The sequence below is a fragment of the Pygocentrus nattereri genome, chromosome 29 (assembly GCF_015220715.1).
Source record: "Pygocentrus nattereri isolate fPygNat1 chromosome 29, fPygNat1.pri, whole genome shotgun sequence".
NCBI classification, from domain to species: Eukaryota; Metazoa; Chordata; class Actinopteri; order Characiformes; family Serrasalmidae; genus Pygocentrus; species Pygocentrus nattereri.
The window spans coordinates 11815762-11830594 of NC_051239.1; the positions used below are offsets into that span (position 1 = coordinate 11815762).

The 14833-nt window shown below is 37.0% G+C and overlaps 1 protein-coding gene across 2 annotated transcripts in view; it reads right to left on the reverse strand.

Moving 5' to 3' along the window:
- inpp5l (inositol polyphosphate-5-phosphatase L) overlaps positions 1-14833 on the reverse strand; it is a 50235-nt gene that overhangs the window by 34683 nt on the left and 719 nt on the right. The window lies entirely within an intron of this gene.

A 14833-nucleotide genomic window follows, 5' to 3' on the forward strand; every position in this document is an offset into this window, starting at 1 on the left:
GGAAATGTTGATTATAGTAAAACTGTGGAAAATATTAAAGAAAGAAATGTTTCTTTGAGGACTATTTTATGGGTATTTTGCCTTGTAACATCCTGCATGTACCAGGGTCATTACAGTTAACTAAAACTTTTACTGAAATGAAAAAGTGTGCTTGTTAAAATGAACATTTTCAAAAACATAAAAACTAACACAAAATTGTAAAGCCTGCAGCAAAACCAACAAAACAAAACAGAATTACTGAGTCAAAAAATGTTGTTTTTATATTTTCAGTGCGTGAATGAGAGTTCAGAAATAATTTTTCTGTCTTTAAGAAAAACCAGAGCTGAGCTGAGTTTAGTCTACTGTAATGTTATTTTATCAAACATCTACTATTACACCATTCATTGGAAACTTTGACTATAATTTCTTAGAAAATAAAAACATAACAAACTATTAATAAACTATTCACCTTTAAAGCTAACTGAAACTAAACTGAATTCAGAAAAAAAATGCTAAACCAGCTAGAAGTAAAAACTAATAAAAATATATCAAAACTAGAATACCCCTGGGACATACCTCTGCCATTACTAGATTTGAAAACAGTTTTCAAAAAACTTTCTCATTGCTACTTTGATATCTAGTAGTGATTATTTTATATTGGATATATATTGGATTTTTTGAATGTAGTTCATAAAAATACTGATCACAAAAAAGAATTGTAAGTTATAAGTTATCATTGAGCGGAATTCAGGAAACACCCTGCTCTCTAGTCCATCACTGTGCTGAATTAAATTAACAATTTGAATATTTTAAATATTGTTTTCAAATTGTTTCCACTGTACTGTTTTGGCATCAAGCATTTTAATACTTTGCTTATTGTCAGTGTCAAAGTTCTGGTATGTGACATCCATACTAAAGATAAGACATCATGTACAGCCAGTCCTGATGACATCTTCAGGATCCCCTCAAAAACAAGACAGGCAGCAATGCAATAATCAGATTTGGTTAAGACACTTTCAAGTTACAGAAACTAGTAAGAAAAATGTTTAGTGCTTGACAAAAATGTTTGATGTTCTTCAGAAATATACTAGAAATGCACTGTTAAAAATGAGAGATCAGCTCAACTTAAAATGATTTAGTTACTAATTTCATGGCTTTCCTTGAGTTGACTCAACTTGAGGACACCAGGTTTCACCCAACTCAAGCTTCTTAGTTGAGTCAAAAGTTCTCCCAGCTACTGTTTCTAGGTCTGCATCTCAGTTAGATAAACAAAACTGAATTTTTGTTCTTTTACTCAGTTTCCCCACTAGCTGGCATGCCTTCCATCGCAGTCCCATTTGGCACATTTTCCTCTTGGGCTTCTAGATGTAGACAGCTATGTTATTGCTGGGATTCAAACTCATAATCTCATGATGTTGAGATGAATCATTAGACAGTTGCACCACATTAGGCTATACCAGGCTTTAAAGTTAAAACAACAAATATTTTCTCCAGTGAATTAAGTTGCTTCAGACCAAGCCATCACCCCAACAGGAGGTTGTGCGTTTGAGACCCAGTAATGCCGTAGCCATCTGTAAATTAGTGAATACCCAAGAGGAAAAGTGTGGCAGGATTATGTGATGGAAAGAGCCCTCACTAATGGAGACGTTGAGTATTAAAAACATGTCAATTTTATTTACCCAGCTGAGATGTAGAACTAAAATATTAAGGGAACCTTTGACTCAACTTAGAAGTCTGAGTTGAATTCGGGTGTCCTCAAGTTGAGCCAACTCAAGAAAAGCCATGAGATCAGATACTATATCATTTTAAGTTGAGATGACCACTCATTTTTACAGTGTAGTGGCTGCACTGAGCTGTGTTTTAATAAACCAAAGGCAACAGATTTACACATTATTACACATTACAAGATTATTCACCAACCATTCTTAAGAAGAAATTTCTTCTTATAACCCACTTACACAATTCTGATGAAGATACTGACATTTACCAGTGTTTTCTTATTTGGGGTTTGTTCTTAGGTAAGAACAGAATCTACACACATTCAACAGCACAAAGGTGAGAACAGTTCTGCGCTTTCTGAACACGTCATGAATCAAACGCAGACTTTTTCTTAGGACCTTTCTCAACAACATGTTTAACAAGAAACTTAGGAAGCTGTTGGAGAATGAGGCCCAGACTTAGTAGATGGATTTCTACTGCAATGATTAGATTTGGTTCCGATTTATCAAGAAATTGAATTGCAACTCAATTTGATCTGATTTTATTATTTTGTGTTAAATTACTTTTGACATATATGTTAATAGGTCCAAATTTACACAATAAACTGTACAGTCATATGCAAAAGTTTGAGCACCACTGGTCAAATGACTTTTTGTTGATTTTCTAAGCGGAAATGAGATAAAATATCACTTCAAAAAAATAAAATAATGCACAATTAGTCTTTATTTCCTGAATGTAACTTATGGGAAAAAACAAAAAACATAAAATGTGGTCTGTGCAAAACAGAACAACAGTTTGTCCAACATGTTAAACTCAGCAAACAAGTAGAAATTTTGCATTAACATTTTCAGATTTGTAAACTTCTTTTCACTATGAGCCTGTTTTGCAAACATTAAAGGGCCCATACTACGAAATTTAATTTAAATGAAAAGTTTAAAGTAGGATGTAAACTTTGTTAAGAGTTTCAATGTGTACTGTTCACTCCTAGTGCATACAATCCATATATGGAATCTATGCTACAAAAACAGCCTGTTTTGTATTCATTATTTTTGTGATGTCAAAAACAATACATCTACATATATAAGCCTACAGCACTTTAGCTCAACTTAGTCACAAACAGAAGCCAAGTACAAAGCACAGTAACAAAAACAGAACAATGTAGGATATGTGCCCTCTGAACTTGTGAATGAGTGAGAAGGCGAGAGAAAGAAAGAGAAAACAATACTGACCGAGTCTTAATGACAAGTAGCCTCAAATCTTTACCTCTCTCTTGAATCAGAAGAGTTGTACGGAATGGAGGACTGAATCACTTTCTCTCCTTCTTCGTTTCTCGTTCTCACATACATATTTCAGTGTAAACTGCACCATTTTAATAAACCTATACAACGCAGCAACATTATTTAACTCTTATCCAAGAGATTTCGGCCTTCAGAAAAGTAAAATGTGGATTTCCTCCAAAATGCTTTACATCAAGCCCTACAGCTATTATGCTACTCTACAGAACACGACATATGGCAACTGGGTTCATCAACAAAACCACAAGTCCAGCACATCACCCTCATCACTTTACCGTTTAATAACTTGAACAAGCTTTAGATAAAGGGAGTTTGTACAAAGAGTAGCAATAACTTGCAGTGCGTGGCAACACAGATCAAAGGCCACGCTGAATAATATACGAGGCATAGACAACAGTGGGTGAAGCCTTTAAAAATACATGAGGCGAGAAAGTGTATGAGGGTTAAACTTGTAACCTGAGTCTCATTAAACAGTTATCACTGCATTTGAGAACAGTGTGTCCAGTCATGGCCGTGTCACATCTCTCAAACAACAGTAAGACACGACCCAACACAAAAGCAGCGCATGTAGATGGAAAAACTTTTCAGGAACTGGTGTGGAACATTCATTCCTATTGTCTTACCGCAGACAGCAGAATTACATGCTGACTGGCTATGAAGCACTTGGGAACATCTAGCTTTTTAATACAAATGAGCATGTATTCTTTGCAATAACCATATGAAAGGCAAAAAAGGCTCATTTCCAGACGCAGCAGAACTAGCCAGGTTTATGTCTTGAGAAAAGCTCCTTTTGAGATGTAACAGAACTAACCAGGTTTATTTCTTGGAAAAAAAGCTCTTTTTCAGAAATAACTGAACTAACCAGGCTTATTTTTTTAGGAAAAAAAGCTCCTTTCCAGACATAACCGTAACACTCAAACAGGGTTGTTAGACGCAAATGCAGGGAGTCTTTTAACAAAGTCCCTAGAGCCAAATCATAGATCCAACAGGCAAAGAGTCAAGGAAAAACAGGAAAGACCAAAACACAGTGAAACCAGCTTGATAGTGACACAGAAAGTGGCAACACCTCGCAAGGAGGCAGCGGAACAGCCCGGGTTATAAAGGGTTGCTGATGAGTAGATTGTAGGCAGGTGTGTGAGTGTGGGAGGAGTCCGCCTCTCAATACTCCGGAGAAGCTGATCTCTGGATGGAGGAATGGCCAGTAGGCGTGACAACAACTGAACTAACCAGGTTTATTTCTCAGGAAAAAAAGCTCCTTTCCAGACGTAACAGAACTAACCAGCCTTTCTTTTTTTAGGAATTAAAGCTTGTTTCCAGATGTAGTAGATGTTTACTGGAGTTACTACTTTGAAAAGTAACACTGACAGCATTCAAGGTTCAAAATGAGATTACTGTTTTACTGTTACTTTACTGATAACTTTTAGGTCTCATAACTTGACCTTCTTCATTTATTACTGTATTTTATCAGTTTCTGCTTCTCACAAAACATTTGATTATCTTCATATGTGTCCTTTTAGTAAAGTTTCACCAGTCAACTGACATCTTTTGAGCCTCATTTCATTTTGACTGCAGACTTTCAGCAGTATTTGTGCTTCACGACAACACACACTCATGACACCAATCATAAAGTTTCCATTCAGTGCTAACCATGTGTTGTAAAAGGGGGATATTTTTACCCATACAAGCTCATTTCTAGAGCCTCATGACATACATTATTCACTTTGCTATACTTAAATGTCCTACTTTGGTACTTGGAAAAAAAAAAAAAAGATGAACCACTACGTACCTGTTACACAGCTAGGCCCTGTTCTGAAGTCAGTTTTAAAGGTGTTGCTCAGCAAAAAGCACTATTTTCCTTTTACCCTATAACCAAGACATAATCGAACGAACAGACAAAAGCATGTCTCATTACTAAACACAGGAAAAGCCTCAATTTTGTTGGTACATTCGTCCATTTTTGTACCAACCGTATGTTTTACAGTATCAGAAACCACAAGAGCAAGTCTTTTTAAGAACACTAAATATAATTCGAAGGAAGTGTATGATGATTTAGGCAGTTTCAGCAGAGCTCTTTGCTTTAGTATTAGCTCCATTATATGTTAGCTACATTTGCCTCTTAGCTCCAGTGCTAAAGAAGTAAAATTCAGACGCAAAACACTGAATGACTGCTGTGTAAAAGTAGCTAACAAGTAATATGATGTTGATATAAGATGTATAAGTACCAATTACTTGTTAGCTGCATTAGCCATGTAGCTCCAGCACATAAAAGAAATGTTTAGATAGCAAACATGCCCTGGCTGATTGACTGAATTCGGGACAAGGAGAAAAGTTCTGTAAATGTAGCTAAGTAATGCAGCGCTGATATAGAGTAAGATATATGCTTCCATAACTTGCTAGTTACATTTGCATTGTTTCTCAAATCTAAAACGAAAAAAGGAAACAAACATGTTTTGGCTGCTCAAGTGACATTACATTAGCCTCATATCTCAAGTGCTACGACTTCTGGCACCAATGTGGCATTCGAATGGTGTCAGAAACTGGGAAACACTAACTGTCTGACTTATAAATTGCACTCGGCCTACAAAGTCTTAATAGTGGGAAACTTTGGGCTCAAGGTGACAAATGAGTTTCCACCAGTTCATAACTCAACTTGTCACTTACTCTGTGTCTGTGAAAAATGGTAAGCTTGGCAATGAATATAAAAAATATACATGATGGGCTTCTGAGGGATCTTTCAGCTTTTTAATATAGCAAAGAAAAAGCAGGAGGAGTATTCTTCAGACCTACATGCTTTATTTTTCTGTGTGGTGGGCGTATCTTTGAACAAGCACCCAAACGGAATGAAGTTAACCATCTGTTAATGTACAAGCTTCTGAGCAGCACCCAAACACAGCATAAATGCCTTGGCTGGTGTAAGGGAAGCCTGTCAGTTTGATTACTCACCAAACTATCATTTTGCCTTATCCATGGTTAATGGCGTACTTTCATTTTAGCTACTAAACCAAAATAATATTTGAAGCATGTTTTAATTTTTTGACTCTGGCACTGACTATTGCCGTTTGCCTGAATTTGTTCGAATTTTTATACATGAACACTCTTCACCATCTTCACCACAACTACCGTACACAGACCTTTCACTGACCTAATATTATTGCCTTATCCTGGTTAATATTTGAGTTGGGAAAGCTACTCCTAGGTAAGTTTAGAAATACAGTTCCACCTGAAGCTAAGCAGCCACAATCTGCCATATTAGGTGAGTGGGGCTTTGCATAGTTTATTTGCATGGGTGGGCAAGGTGAGCTGCTGCGTGGGTAGGCTGTGCATAACACTGCACTGCAAGGACAACAAGGTCAACAGAGAGGACAACTACCTGCCAAACAATTCCAGAAGAAAATCAGCAAGCAAAGGGCTTTCTTAGTTCTTTAACTGATTAGCTCCATGTTAGCTTGTCATGAGTGTTCTCTCATCACTATCCTGAGATGCTGCTTTGACGTTTAAATGCTTATTCCAAGTGCCTGCATTGATAATGGTTAACACACAGTCCCTCCTTCCTGTCTAGAACCAACAGAGACACATGGCTGATGTTCATGAAAGGTCTACTTTAGATGTATGTAAGACTATACAGTGGGGTGGTACGATATAAATTACACTGACTGGATTAGTTTCTGTGGGTGATGTGAATGAAGGTGTTCAGGTAATGTAATAAAAGTAAATTATTTCGGTCAAAATATTGCAGAGCTTTAGTTATATCACATTACCAATTCAATAATATTAAGAGATTGGCACGGGTACACGAGTACTCGGTAAGCCGTTCAAAGTGCCAGTATTCGTACACCGAAATCACATTTAAGTGATTTGTTATTTTTCATTCATTTCATTAAGTAATATATTACTCTATTTTACTAAATATACTGAACTGAAATGCTGATTTTCTGTTTTAAAATGTGCTGAGTTTGATTCGCATTCACAAATAAATGTATTATATATTATAATTAAATATATTATATAATGTATTATATATTACACTTTCCAAATTTTCCTCCCAGTTACCTATTCATTAACTCTCACACACATCTGAATATCAAAATTATTTAGAATGCACAACCCTATTTAAGCAGGCTGGTCTTTCAAAATTCCTGCAAAAGATGTAAACAAAGTCATTCAGAGTCATTCTACAGAAACTTACCAAGTCAGACTGGTTCATTGTGGTGGTGATAGAACCAGACAACTGAGGAGTTTAATGCCTCTAAACGCTCCCTCATGGAAAGGTTAAATGGTTGCGAATGCATGATGAAACATTGCTTTTTGATGGTTTTGAGATAAGCTTTTTGAAATCCATTAACGGTGGAGAGATACATGCAGAGTGTTGTGATTCCCATAAGGAAACACATATTTCTCCCTATTTATATATATAAATTGTAGGTTCACTGGAGGTCTTGGACAGTAAATAAAATGCCTGTATTTGCTTTGTGACATGTGACCCCTGGTTCCTATCGCCAACACTGTAAGGAAACCAGAGCTCGTATTTCCCTCTATAATGCCCCATTTCACATCAAACCACTCGGAATTACTTTGTTTACATCTCAACAACTGAATTTGTTGATTTTGTTTGGTGGATTTGGAATTTCTCTTTAAGATATTGCAAAGTGCATTACAGTTATCATATGGAGAAAAATACTAGTATTGTAACAATAGTACAGTGACTGTGATACACCTTGCAAACTTGTTGCCCATAACTAGATATTCAGATCTGCTAAAAATAAAAAATGTGCTATTTATTCTGTTATTTCTTAAGACATTTGTTTTGAGAATGTAGTATATTGTCCTTATTTTGCAGTTTTACTACATGATGGTTCTAAACACTGAATTGACATGAAGATATTATTAATATTACCAGTATCTAATTACTAAGTCATGGGCCCAGAGTTACCTGAGTGATATAGTAAGTATGGTCAAATTCGACAGCTTTTGAACTGTTAAAGTTTTGTGGTTAACTTAAGCACAACCAAGGCCACTAAGTGTTGCTCAAGTCATCAGTTTACACCCGTCTCCAAGAGGGCACCACAGTAAATAAAGCACCTGTCAGTTTCGTTTGCATCCTGAGCACAAACACTTTACTCACAATATATTATTTCACTGAACTTCCCTGAAACTTTGTCATCCTTTTCTGTGGAAGTGATTCACTCAGTTCACTCATAGTGGATTAAGAGTGTTACTAAATCACAGGGGTGTGTCCATCCACATACTTTCAGTTTTAACTTTTTACTCTGAGAACATCGCTTAATTCAATTAACTGTTCTTTTTTTGTTTGTCTTGATTCTACAGATTTCCATTTATATACTAGAAAGATTGTTTTTTTTTTTTCAAATACCAAAACACAAATTTAGTTTCAGAACAAAAGATTGCAAAACACCCCTGTACAGAATACATAAAAAGAATAATTACAACACGTTCAAAATCATTGCACATATTTGACGAGTAAAACTAAGCATTAACTGTAACTATTACTGTTTTGTCAGAATCAAAACTGCTGTCAAATCAAATGTTGTAAAATTCGAGTGACAAACTAAAATGAAAATGACAAACTAAACAAAACTATTATCAATATCATATAAAATACCAATGGCAGCTGTTGTAATTTTAACACTATAAAATCTGGTCTGTAGGGGGAGCTGCGCACTCACTACACAACCTGAAACTCCGCCTATGAGCACAGCCATTGGCTCACAAGCCATAAAGTTTTATTGGCTCCCTTCCGAAACAGCTGCGTGAATCAGAGTGTATTTCATGTTAATGAGATGCTGGTAGGCTGGCGCTTGATTTCACGCACCCAAGCAGGTTCATCATTTATCCTAAAATGTCCGCTTTTTCTATGTCGTATGCATGTTGGATTAATCAGACGAGTAGCGTCTCATTAAAGGCGGTTAAATACACTTTATTCTACAGAAATTTTGATTATTCGGATAAATTTTACTTTACTTTTGTTGGACTACATTAACATCTCCTTTCAAAGCACCCACAGAAACTGGGATTGGACAGGAAGCTCCCAGCAGAGAGCAAAAAACATGGTGATTGGTTAGAGGGCTCATTGCATATTGGAGCCTTTTGTTCTATCAGTATTGACAGATGGATAGACAAATGAATGGACTGATTCAAGTCCAGACACTTATTTCTAATTTTTAATGTTACGTTTGCATATTAATCCCTGCATACATATTCTACCTTGATATTCTGTCTTTGAAAAGCAGTGTATTCGCTCATTTACTTCCTTATCTCTCTCTGTTGAAAGAATGGAAGGGTGGGCCAATGGAAACTTTCTTCATCTCCTGTCTCAGGAGAATTTCCCAAATTTGTAACGCATCATTTCCTATCACTGGGCCTGTATCCAAAGGCTGACATTTCAGAGTTACTTTAAATGCTTTTATGTGTCTTTCATCTCTGGCTCATCTGAACATGTTCATGGGAAGGAGCTGGAGTCTGAGAAAAGACAGTGTGGTCTTCACAAGAATCCTGTACGCAATAGCATAAAATATGTGAAAATGCATTGATACTGAAGATGGTAATTCACCTGAACAGATTTTGTTATCATCTATTATAATGATCTATAAGAATCACTTTTTTTGGTATGTCACTTAATCACTTTCTTAGTATTCTGTCTTCGCATCAAATGCGAATGCATAAATCTGACACCACGATTTGATTTATTTAATCTCCAAACAGTCAATAAGTTTCACTTTTCTGTGTCAGAAAAAATCAGAAAACATTTCAATTTAAAACAGAAATTATTAATTGAGCCTCTGACACAAAGTAAAAAATTAAATCTATTGGTATTCTTCACTTTCGTGCACTTTACCTCCTGCGACTTTAACTCTTTTGATCTTAAACCCAATAGCTGTGTCCTTTACAAGTGAGTTGGATTACTTGGATCATTAAAACCAGACAATGTAACCAACTTCTATGACTGAACTTTGGAGATCGCTACAGGTTTCTTGGAAAAAATGAAAGCAAGAAACTGCAAAGAAAGCTTTAGCAAAGGGTGGACATATTAAACACTGAAAACTGACATATAATAACACTGTTAATATCTTCTGTGCAGTTGTTGAGGCTTTGTGGTTGTTGAGACTTCTGCACTGTTTTCTGCTAAATTTATTGCTTCTGCTTTTGTACTGAATTGAATGAGTTGTTTCCGAAGGATAGTACCCACATAGAATCACTGTCACGTCAGAGATTTACAACCCTAGTATACAACAATGAGAGGAATGATGCAGCGCTGAGCGAAGTGCTTGTCAGACAGGACTGGCGTGCGATGGTGCACTTTAAGCATTCAGGAGCTGAATGAGGAATTATTGGCTTGACAATGGCATGCAGTGCAGCATGTAATAAAACACAGCAGCCAGGCGGGTTAGGAAAGTTCTCTGTGAACAACACCCTTTGCTAAAATGTTCACAATGCAATGCTACAAATTCTTAAGACGTGTCAAAAAAGAGCTAGATGCACACTGGGGTGGGCAATATGACTATAAGTTATAGTAATTGTGATAAATTACGCTGTATTAGACTTTTATGAGTATATCACAGGTATCGTCAGTACATCTAGATTCAGAAATAACTGCATGGATCATAAATTAGACAGATTTAGACCAATTTTAAGCAGCCTATAAACAACAACCAGTGAATAAAAATATAAACTGCATAGGAATAACTGCTCCATTAACTTAATGTATTACTGAATTTATTGTATACCAACTGTTTGATTATTCCCTCTCCAATAGCTTATATTAACTAAATTGCTTGTATATTACCATTCAAAATTTGGAATCACTGTTTTTAACAATACAAAACTGATGTGTTGAAGATCATCATAGGCTTTATAGGTGTCGACTAATTCTATAAAGACTGATAATGCTGTCTAGCATTGCCTGAATTTATAAAGTAAACATCCAGAAAGCCTCACATGAGAAGCATGATGATCAAATCTAAAGGACGATAATTTATCAAGAAATTACTACAAAAAGATAATAGATACAGAATATTTTTTATCATGTAATTCCCAAAATTAACATAGAGCCTGGTGTCCAAATTTAACAGTATTTCAATCTATTGTTTAGTTCTTACTGAATAAAATAACAGCTTTTATTAATATAAAGTTATACTAAACTTCTGAACACTAGTTATATCTCCTCATTGCTTTCTGTAATGCGGCACAATGGTTATTTGGTGCATTTTGTCCGTTCTCAAATCTCAACAAAACTAAATATTGCGACACTTTGCCCTCAAGAATCATGGTGTTATATTTTAGACACATCGCCCACTCTCCGCTGCACAAAGATATACTGCTTTTCGTGCTGCACCGTACAGTCGATCTGCGCCGAGAGGCAAACCAAAGCTTTAGGTCTTTCAAACAAACCATGCAGTAAATGTTTGAAATGGAGCAGCAGAATAACCACAGTAAGGTCGGACCACTTGTGAACTTTTCTATACAATAACAGATAGCAAGTCAGATACATCCAGGTACCGGCCACGGCTGGTAAACCAGCGACACGAGAAAGCCCACCATTTTTGGAAGTTTGTTTTTACAGCCAACACGTCACTGTTGACCTATTAGAAAAAGTAGACAGGAGAGGTTGAAATCCTCTGGGGAAAGATATCCATCTGTTTATAGTCACAATGGACCCAAACAGGCGCTCGCTCTGTGCCAAATATGGCCACGGGAAACCGGGTGCGTGGCCAAATTTCCACTGGTGTAGGATCAGCAGCCCCTCCACCCCCACATGCACACACACACACACACACGCACACACGTACACACACATACAATGAAGGCAATGTCCCCACCAAAATTATTAAAATAACAACTCTAGGCTGTGTGAATAGAGAAAAGTTTGTCGTCTTAAGCCAAGAGTCGACAGCACTGGAGGATTCTTTATCAGAAAGCATTACAGAAGGCTTTAATCAGAGGGAATGAATCCACTTAGGGTGTGAGAGGTGACTGCGAGCAGATGGATATCTCCATACATAAGGAGAAACCTAATCTGGGGTATCAAATTGCTTATTGCTTTCTCCATAACCGTCTTAAGAGGTTCATAAGAACTCATAACACCAATTATACAAGCTCAGCTAAACAGTATTAGATATTCTAGTTCAGAGTGACGTCTTTTGATTTGATTTAGTTTTGCATTTAGGGATGCAATCGTTATGCAGGCACTATTGCTTATTTTCTTGATTTAACATATTGGGGGGAAAAAAATAAATGCCGTTTGTCCAAAACTCATCTTTTTATATTTTATGTTTTATTTTTTTCCAGCACGTTACGTCAGCAAATAAGTAGAAATTGTGCACTTTAGATTTGTTCCCTATAAACATGGGCTAACTCACTTTTTACTTATTTTCAAATAAACAAAGTATGTCATTTGACCATGAGTGTTTTTTGCATACGAACTGCACACTATGAACGCACCTAAAAAGCATCTCAGAGTCAGAGAACCAGCCTGGAATCAGCCTTTTTTCCACTGCATTGACTGGGACAATCAAAATATAGGACGTTTATCTTAAAGTCTTTTGTGAGGTGATGAAAAGCAACGGAATATTCAAACAAGCTCAAGTGATGTTTTCACGCACAATTTTACACACAACAACCATGAAAGCCTGCTTTTTCCATTCAGACCCAGGCTAAACAATACTAAATTTTAAACTGGAACATTTAAGCTCATAAATCTTAAAAGTATGAATATTCTAAATAACGTTCTTTGACCTCTGAAGCCATGTGTCATTTCGTAGTCTGTGAAGAAACTTAACTGGCTAAGAGACTTAACTGTCACACTTACAAATTCTTGGATGAACATATAAACAAACACTCACAACGTTGAATACTGAACACTAATAATTCACACATGATCTACCTTTGAAAATGCCACATATATTTTGCAATGTTACTGTCTATGCACCAGTACACTTGTATGCATCAGTACACCAACATGCACCAGTACACTTCTGTATTTCTGGTTTCTTTTGTATTTATTGTCTATTTATTGCTATTGTTCATACTGTATTTCATGTTGTATATATATGTATATTGTCTGTTGTCCTACTAGTACTTTGCACTCTTTGTCTACTCCCCAGTGTATTATGTCAGCTCAATGCACAGCTGTGTATTTATGTGGTATATAGTATCACTCGCATTTCGAGTCCTTAACAACTTCAGAATTCAGAGGATCCAGTGATATCCAGCCGGAAAATACAAAGAAAAGACAAAATGTTTCAAAATGTTATATATATACAAAATATTATATATACAATATATAACATATATATACAAAATGTTTTTATATATATATATATATATATATATATATATATATATATATATATATATATATATATATACGCTTTTACCATTGACAAAAAAGTCAAGTAAAGCTTTCAGAAACAACAACCACAACTGTGTGTGAAACTGTGCCCTATTAACTATATGGTACACTATTTCTGGGGTTCATTTTGTAGGGGTGTCCACAGAAGATCCACTGTGCTCAAACAATCCCATAATGCACCGTGATATGTAGTGTACAACCGATGTACCCTAAGGGATGGGGATACCTGTTATGCACTATGTTGTTTGGTTTGAAGATTCACCTGCAACATCTTTTGGTAGGTTTACAAACCCAGCAACGTCTCGACAGACCTCTCTTTAGACCTGTTACAGATGTTAGTAGGCTCTTGTCATGTGTACAGTCAATCTCGGTGGTTATGCTAGAATGCTGACTTACAGTGTTTATGCGACGGAATCTGTTGTCGCACAGTAACGAGCAAACCCGCACGACGTAGTGTCTCTTTACAGCTATTATGAATTCTGCTCCCTTTAATAGTGCTCTACGTAGTGATGCAGATTTTCAAATGTATACCCCACATTACAGTGATTAGGGGAAGATTTCGAACACAAAACGTGTTTATTTTTTTGTTTGATTTTACTTGTTCCTCTGTAAATTTACATAAACTTTAGACGTACTATTTAAATTGACATTTTTACTCCAGTTTATACAAAATATTTACATAAAATTTTAAATGTACAATTTAACTTCACAACGGCACTCCGGGCTCGCGTGCGTGAGCGCAGCCTTTTAAACGTCCGCGGGATTTCCTGTTTGAATTTGAATGCTCCGTCCTGATTGGCTGCCGCTGCTCTGCGGCTGACCGAGCACCCGTTACGCTCGAGCAGGCAGCGAGCTTGCGGCGGAGCGTCGCTTCCAACGGCCGGAGCGCGCTACTTTAGCGCGGGGCTGAAGAGCGGAGGCCCCGGAGGGAGAGTCCGTTTAGCGGCACTGATCGCGGCCAGGAGCCAGCCGTCAGGAGAAGATGTCGAAATCCCGAGAATTCACTCCTAAACGTCAAGTTTCAGTATTAATCTACGAGTAACACACTAACATCTGCTGCGGTAGTTGGGTTCTCATTCGAATTTTCCGTCCCACCTTAAATGGCGCAGCAGTTCCACTCTGCTGCCGGGCTCCAGACTGTAGCTGCTGCGCCATTTAAGGTGGACCGGAAAATTCGAACAAGCAGCAAACCGTCGCTCAGCGTCAGTGCGGAGCACACTTACGCTAGCAGCGTAACGTCAGTGGGAGCCCGAGTTATTCTGTGGAAATACGACACACAGCGTTACAGCACTTCCAGCGCAAAACGTCGCTTTCCAATGAGTGAATGAGACAAACTTCTATGTCAATGCGACACAGACATTAACGTTAACAAGGCAGGAAACTTCTGCGACACGTTTTCGTGACGAACCCACCAAAACGTGTCCCAACAGGCAACTGCTGGTAACGTACAGCAATAACGTGAACTGGAGCGATT